Consider the following 7959-nt stretch of genomic DNA (forward strand, 5'->3'; position numbering starts at 1 on the left):
AAATTTACAGATATAAAAATGTATTTGTTAACAAATATAGATCAATTATTATTATTTGAAAAATCTATAAGAGGAGGAGTTTCAGGTGTATTAGGGGATAGATATTTCAATGTAAATGATAACCCTGGATATAAGTTATTATATATAGATGCAAATAATCTATATGCTTGGGCAATGATGGAACCACAGCCATATGGAGTATTTGAAATAAGTGAAGTTTTACAACATGAAAATAATGATAAATTTGATTGGAAGAAAAGAATCCTAGATATTGCAGATGATTCAGAGACTGGTTACTTCTTTGTTGTAGACTTGGAATATCCCGAAGATAAAAAATTTAAATCTAGAAATCTAGCATATTGTCCCGAACATAAAACTGTTACGCATGAAGAATTATCAAATTATCAAAAAAGAATTTAACCTGAAAATCATATTCATACAGAAAAGTTAATGGTAACTCAGGAAGATAAATATAATTATGTAGTGCATTATAGAATGTTGAAGTTTTATTTGAATCAAGGAATGGTTCTAAAAAAGTGCATAGATATATTTCATTTAGTCAATCTAAATGGTTAGAAAAATATATAGATTTTAACACCAAACAGAGAACTAAAGCTAAAACTGATTTTGAGAAAGATTTCTTCAAACTAATGAATAATGCATTCTATGGTAAGACTTGTGAAAATATTAGAAATAGAAATGATATTGAGTAAGTTAGTAATGGTAAAAGAATTAGACATTTACAAACATATCCTAAGTTCATAGGTAACAGAATATTTGATGATATTTAGCTGCAGTTAAAATGAGGAGAACATCTATGAAATTTAATAAACCAATTTATGTTGTAGCTACAGTTTTAGAAATATCGAAGTTATTAATGTATGAATTCTATTATAACGTATTACAACCTCATTTTGGAGAAAAGCATATAGAAATCTTATATTTTGTTACAGATTCTTACATATTAAAGATAAAAACTAATAACATAACAGATGATTTAAAAACATTAAAACATCATTTTGATTTTAGTAATTATCCTAAAGATCATGAATTGTTTAACAATGATAATAAAAAGGTGCCTGGTAAATTCAAAGATGAATTAGAAGGTGAAGAAATGATAGAATTTATAGGTATTCGATCTAAAATGTATTCATATAAAACTAAAACTCATGAATCAAAGAAATTGAAAGGAATAACCAAAAGTGTAGTAGAAAAGAATATTCATTTCAAAGATTACATCAATTGTTTATTCAATGAAGAAGTTAGAAAACATAAGATGAGATGTTTAAGAACTGAAGATCATGAAATTTTTATTGAAAAGGTAGAGAAGATAAGTCTAAACCCATTTGATGATAAAAGATATATTTTAGATGATGGTATACACACAGTTAGTTATGGTTGCAATTTAGATGAATACTTAAGATTTAAAAGAGAAGAAACAAAAGAGAATGAGATAATGAAAAGAATTCTAGCGTGTTAATAAAATTTTAATTAAAATATGTATTATAAATGGAGAGTAAACAAGCACACAGTGAAAACAACAAATCATTTCTAGATATAATAAAAGATATCACAAATGTCAAATCAGTAGATAATAAATTTAAGAAGTTATCAGAATTAACAATTCATAAGAAATATTTAATTACAAATATTGATACAGTTACTAATAGATTTGGTAGTAGATTAGTTATCCACTTTGAATATGAAGGACTGAAAGGAAATACATATAAATTCAGAACATATTTACCAGATAGATTTAATAGATTATCAAGTGAAGATTTAGAAGAATTAAGTTCAGGTGATTTCTATTTCATATACAAAGGTAAGAATGTAAAAGGGCACCATGAAATAGATTTCGAATAAGAAAATATGTAAAATAAATGGTAGAATTAAAAGAATATAGAATATTTGTTGATTCTAGAAAACTGTTAAATTCTAAATCACATAATTTACTAGTACAATTAGATAGAGGATTTAAGAATTGTGTTGATTTAAAATCAGTAAATGTAAGTTTATGTAATTCTTTTTAGCCCACTTGGGAATTTAGTCCCAGCGGGCTATTGCGTTCACTTTTCGTCCGTCGTCCGTTCGTCCGTCCGTCCGTAGACGGAATCCAGTTATTTTGGGAAGTTTTGAAGACGCTTCAAGGTAATGTCTTGATATTTGGGTTACACATGTATCTACCCTAGACACATCTTCAGCCCAAAAACTGGCCCTGTCAGATTCAAGATGGCCGACTGGCAGCCATTGTTGTTCGCCAAAATCAGCACTTTTTACACATTTTTGAACTTTTTGAGGGAAATTTTGAAGACGCTTTGATCAATTACCTTGATCTTTCGGATATATGTGAATTCCCCCAGGGCCCATCAGCATAAAAAAAATTAGGTCGATCGGACTCAAGATGGCCGTCCTATGACCTTTTTAGTGCCCAAAATGTCCTGTAGCTTCCTACTGGTTTATCATTTCTCATTGCAATTTGTGATGGGTATTCTTTGGAAAGGGATGTTTTATACCTGAGACAGGTATTTTTCATCAGCCAATTATGACGCAATTGGCGGCCATCTTGGTGTCAGCAGTACTCGTTCGTAAGTGAAAAAAGTTTTTCACATTATATTGATACCAAAGCGTATTTTGTTACCACAATCATTTAGAAAGTTGTAGCTCATAACGTGTTCTATGATTGTGGTGAGTTTCAAGGTCATTGGTTTTTGTATATGGCGACCAGTGGGCGTTGAATAATGCAATATCTTAGTATTTCTATATTATATTCGTATCAATGCATATTTTGTAACCACAATCAATTGCAAAGTTGTAGCTCATGACATCATCTATAATTGTGGCAAGTTTTAAGGCCATTAGTTATTCTATATGGTCACCAGGGGGCGTTAAATAGTAGAATAACTTAGTATTTCCTTATTATATTGGTGCCTAGGCATATTTTGTTACCATGATCAATTACAAAGTTATAGTTCGTGACATTTTCTATGATTGTGGTGAGTTTCAAGGTCATTGGGTTTTGAATATGGTCACCAGGGGGCGTTGAATAGTAGAATAACTTAGTATTTCCATATTAAAGTGGTAACGAGGCATATTTTGTTATCACAATCAATTACAAAATCGTAGCTGCTGACATGTTCTATGATTGTGGTGAGTTTCAAGGTCATTGGATTCTGTATATGGTCACCAGGGGGCGTTGAATATTGAAATTGTTAGATTGTTGAGCATTTGGAACCACTTCCCAAGTGGGCATGGTGACCCTGGACCCCTAGTTATAATATATGGGATAAAACCTTTGAACATAAAGGGTTTATGATTTATATGAGAAATAAAGATAAATGGTTTCATCTATTTTTAAAACCAGGATTATATAATTTAGAATTATTAGCGCAGGAAATTAATAGAAGAGCTCGGTTGAAAATCGGGGGCACTTCTGTATTTGAAATTAAATTTAATAAAATTGATAGTACTAATAAAATAAGAATAAAGATATCTAATGAACAACATAAATTTATGGTAAACAAACCAATGGCTAAAATGTTAGGAATTAAACCGCTTACAGTTACTGGAAACGCAGAAGGCATCTCAGATATAATACCTTTTACACACTTTTATATTTATTGCAATTTAATCGATCCTACAAAAACTTTCGAAGCAACTAAAGAAACAATTTGTAGTTCTAATATATTAAATATTTTACCGCTAAAAAATGTTAAACAATATGGAACTCAAATAAATTATAATTTAACAGAATGTGATTTCAAACCATGCATTCCTCATTTTAATAATTTTAGATTAGAAATTAGAAATCATAATGGATATTTAATTGATTTAGATAATTTTCCTGTGATATATGAATTAGTTATAAGATGTAGAGAATAATTTTTTCACTATATAAATGAATATAACTGTTGGGCCGAGCATATGTTTTGGATTTGATTTTAAACATGAGAAAGAAATAAAATTTAGCATTACTGATGAAATTACACATATTAGAAATATTGCATTTTCTAATTAAACAACATTTGAGTATGAAAAAACAATAGATAAAGAAACTTTAAATGTAGAAAAGATTACTAATTTAATTAGAGAATCTTTTAAGATTTTATGAATTAGATGAAGATTTTATCATTGATGATATTAAAAGAATACTAACTGAAATATATGAAAATGAAACTAATAATACTGTAAATGTTGAAATAATTATAACTAAGATAAATGAATATTTTGAAGATAGTAATTTTTTTGATAAATAAATGAGTGATAATAAGTGGATAATAACTGGATTATATAATGGAGCATTATTATCAGTTGGAACTGTTGGTTATTCAATGGTATAAAAAAAAGTATTTAAAATGGGAAGTGTTAATGTTGATAGATTTGATATCAATGATATTTTAAAATTAACATTAGCAGTTACTTTATCTAATTTAACTATTGATTATTTGGAAAAACAAAAATATATTCCTCCTATATAAATGTATAATTTTTTGCTAAATAAATGGCATCTGCAATTATAACGATTATAGGATCGGCAATTGCCACTCGCCGTGTCGCGTACTCCCACTAACGGTAAAAGACGCGTCCTGTCCTGTGGCAGGGTGGATAAGGTGTTTGACTCACAACTGAGAGGTTGAGGGTTCGAATCCTAGTGACACCATGCATTCAGGCAGGACACATATCAGTACAGTGCCGGCGCGTAACAATTGTTTTATTAATGAAACAACATGGTGGATGGTTGAAATCATTTTCGGCTTAAATTTATCGCGAGTTTCAGGACTTAAATGAATTTCACGAAACCATGATTTCTAAAATGAGTCAATTGATTAATTCTATTCGTAAATTAATTCACGTTGGCTACATTTCCCGAAGATTTCGGGCTCAAATCAACGTGATATGGACAGAAATTGTAGGAATTTTCGCACAGAATTTTACTTCCGCGTTCAGTTGACGACTCGGATCGATGACAACGACAGCGGAGTTTATGTATTTTAAGGTGAGAATCCGTTAACCAGGGAATGTATTAAATGATTTCTTTAATAATATGAGTATGGTAGCAAATGAGTACTCGGTGAAGCAATGATCATTGTTGGCTACTTACTTAATGCCTAGCTTTTCGGGGGGATGCGTGTAGAATAGATTTAGGCCTGGTTTACACTGAATGTGCACGACAATTTATTTTGATTACTTTCTTTCCAGCTATGTATTATTCGTGGAATGAACTGGTCACTACGGTCTTCAATTCCTTTGTGGATTCTTGCAGGAATATTAAACCACAGTGCGCAAATGCTTGATTCAAATTAGGCTTTTTCGACATTGACAGCCAAAGACGTAACTTAACACTCTAACTGAAGCGCAACTGTCTCATATGCGGTAAGTACTTGACGTATTGCGTAATTGTTTTTTTTTGTAATGCAATATTTGGATAAGTAATCAGTCGTGCTAACGTACATGCAGAATTGGTTTCATTGTTATTATGGGATGATAATTCATGGGCGTCACGAGTCCTGTGACATACCCTTGATATGAAGCTTTTTTTAATGTTAATCATAGACTTGTTTTGGAGTAAACTGAATAGAATAAAATACCAATGCCACGTGGCTTGGTGTCTATGCTCTACGAGACTGTAGTAATAGATTTTCACAACAAACTCATGATTTAAATTAGTCTCCTAAGATATCTATATTTTATTTCGCTCCTTAACTAAGTAATTCTTACATTTGATTGCTTAATTACAGATGGAAAGAGGTCAGATGGCATGAAAATCGACTGAGGCTGACTAATTGGCGCGAGTAACCAAAATGCTTCAATCATCAGGGGTAGACAAATTAGCCGAAGATGAATGAAAACTTCACCTAGATGATCATCAGTTGATTTTGCTGTAATTATTTGCCTGGATATATCCTTCATTTCAAAATCTGTCTCCAGTAGAATTTCTTTCGATAAAATAAAAATTTATTTGACTAATTTTTATGTATTGAAGATTGAATTTGAATTGATCTTAAAACCAGAGAAAGCATTCAGAAATTTAGAAAATCCTTGACTCATAATCAAATTCTGTGAAGTCAGTTAAGGTCTTTTTGCTCGAATCAAGCCGAGGGCTCAGGTGGCTAAAACTCAATTCCTCACTGTCTTATAATGCCCAGTACGACAGAGTTTACACACTGAAACACGTTGGGCTGTGTAAGTGTAATTTGGATAAGTCCACAATATAATGACCGCCCTGCCCCGCTGCAACAGACGTCAACAAGTTAGACTGTATTGCTTCGATGACAAACTGACTCCTACGCAAGATGACCATCCAAATCAAATGTTAATTAAGAAAACAACAAAACTAGTTGCGTTGATCGACAAAAATAAAACCAATAGTTTATTACAATACTTCAATTTCAAAATAAGGATAGGAAAAAAGTGAACAATAAGTGTGTTTGCCATGCGTCTTTAAATATTTCCCAAGAATATTTCTTTTTCTGGCCACCAACTGCCTCGACGTCAGACTTTTTCGAGATGATTTCGCTAAAAATACGAAACAAGACAAAATTGATGGATGGGAATCATACATTCACTTTTACTGCGAACATTGGAATGAGCTAAAGCAATTTTCTAGGAGGAAACATTGAGTCAAATGATGTTTCAAAATCTGGACGGGAAAAGTTTTACTGAATTTTATGGCTAATGGCAAATACATGTTTATATTGATAAGGTAAATATCTGTATAAAAGGTTGAATAGCAACTTGAATTGAAGGATTAATGATTTCTTATTCTAAAAGACGAGTGAGCCATACTTACTAGATTGGTCATGTGAATCAACATCAAATTTAGAACTATCATCCATTTTTAGTTTTCAATCAAAGACAAATCTATGAAATAAAGTACATATTTTTCTGATAACAACGTGGAATAAATTAAAATAAATCTGAGGAATTCACCAAATTTCTGTATCGAACCCCTAATATATAACCCATAGATTGATACTTACTTACGACAAATTGACGAAGAAACTTCATTTGACAGTATACAAACTCGCAGACAAACTCCCAAAATGAATCATGTCCTATTCATGATAAACACCTAGAATCAAACAAAATACAACTAAAAAATTCACAATACAGATTTCGGTTTCGTATCCTTCAAATAGCTGTTTACTTACATGAAACGAATTTTCAAACTACTTTTACCGACAGCATACCAACTCGCTGAAAAACCCCCAAAATGAACCGTGTCATGATAAACATCTGGGGCCGGTTGCTCAAAGGTTGTTTATGTCTTAAACAGTCGTTAAATTGCTAAACGAGTCGTTAAAAATTAAACAGTCGTTATTTCCGGTTGCTCAAAGATTTAACGGTCGGTTAAATCACTTATACGACCGTTATAGTTAAACGGTCCAAGGTAGGTTGTTTATCTCACCTAACGACACGTTAAATCAACAAAAATGGCCGACGACATAGGTTGCTTTCTTCCAAATTTTCAAAATGAAAGACATTTTAGACATAATTTCCACAGGGGCTCGTTACGATAGCTGGGGGTCCAAAATCAAAGATTTGACCCAGTATCCTAGGTACCACCTATAAAAAAAGAAAATGGAGCTAACATTTTGACATACAAGAATTGACCTTCTCATTTCAACCCCTCATAACTTCGTAACCGATCGACCGATTTACACGAAATTAGATTCGTTTCATTCCCAAGAGGTGACTTTTTCGTTTGAGACCTTCCCCGATGAAATCGGACCGGAGACGCCCGAGAAATCACGACTCAAATCCGAAAAAAACGGGTCAAAATATCCAAAGCCGGAATTACTAGGACGGCTTGAAGTGCTCAATTTCCGACGAAAAACGATGATTTGACGCGGTTCCCGGACGTTAATCTTCACATATCATACATCGCTGGAAAGCTTATGAACTGACCTTATTGAAAGACGCGTTTATTTGATAATCCGTTCCGATACCCGCGACTGGCGA

At 32.1% G+C, this 7959-nt stretch overlaps 1 long non-coding RNA gene across 1 annotated transcript; it reads right to left on the bottom strand.

Moving 5' to 3' along the window:
• Positions 1 to 6377: 6377 nt before the first annotated feature.
• LOC141904693 (uncharacterized) lies at positions 6378 to 7013 on the bottom strand. The gene is made up of 3 exons (XR_012619179.1): positions 6978 to 7013; positions 6788 to 6858; positions 6378 to 6513 (listed from the first exon to the last, which is right to left on the bottom strand). It is a non-coding gene; the product is annotated as an uncharacterized LOC141904693 (long non-coding RNA).
• Positions 7014 to 7959: the final 946 nt, after the last annotated feature.

This window comes from Tubulanus polymorphus, chromosome 4 (genome assembly GCF_964204645.1).
Source record: "Tubulanus polymorphus chromosome 4, tnTubPoly1.2, whole genome shotgun sequence".
Lineage (NCBI taxonomy): Eukaryota > Metazoa > Nemertea > Palaeonemertea > Tubulaniformes > Tubulanidae > Tubulanus > Tubulanus polymorphus.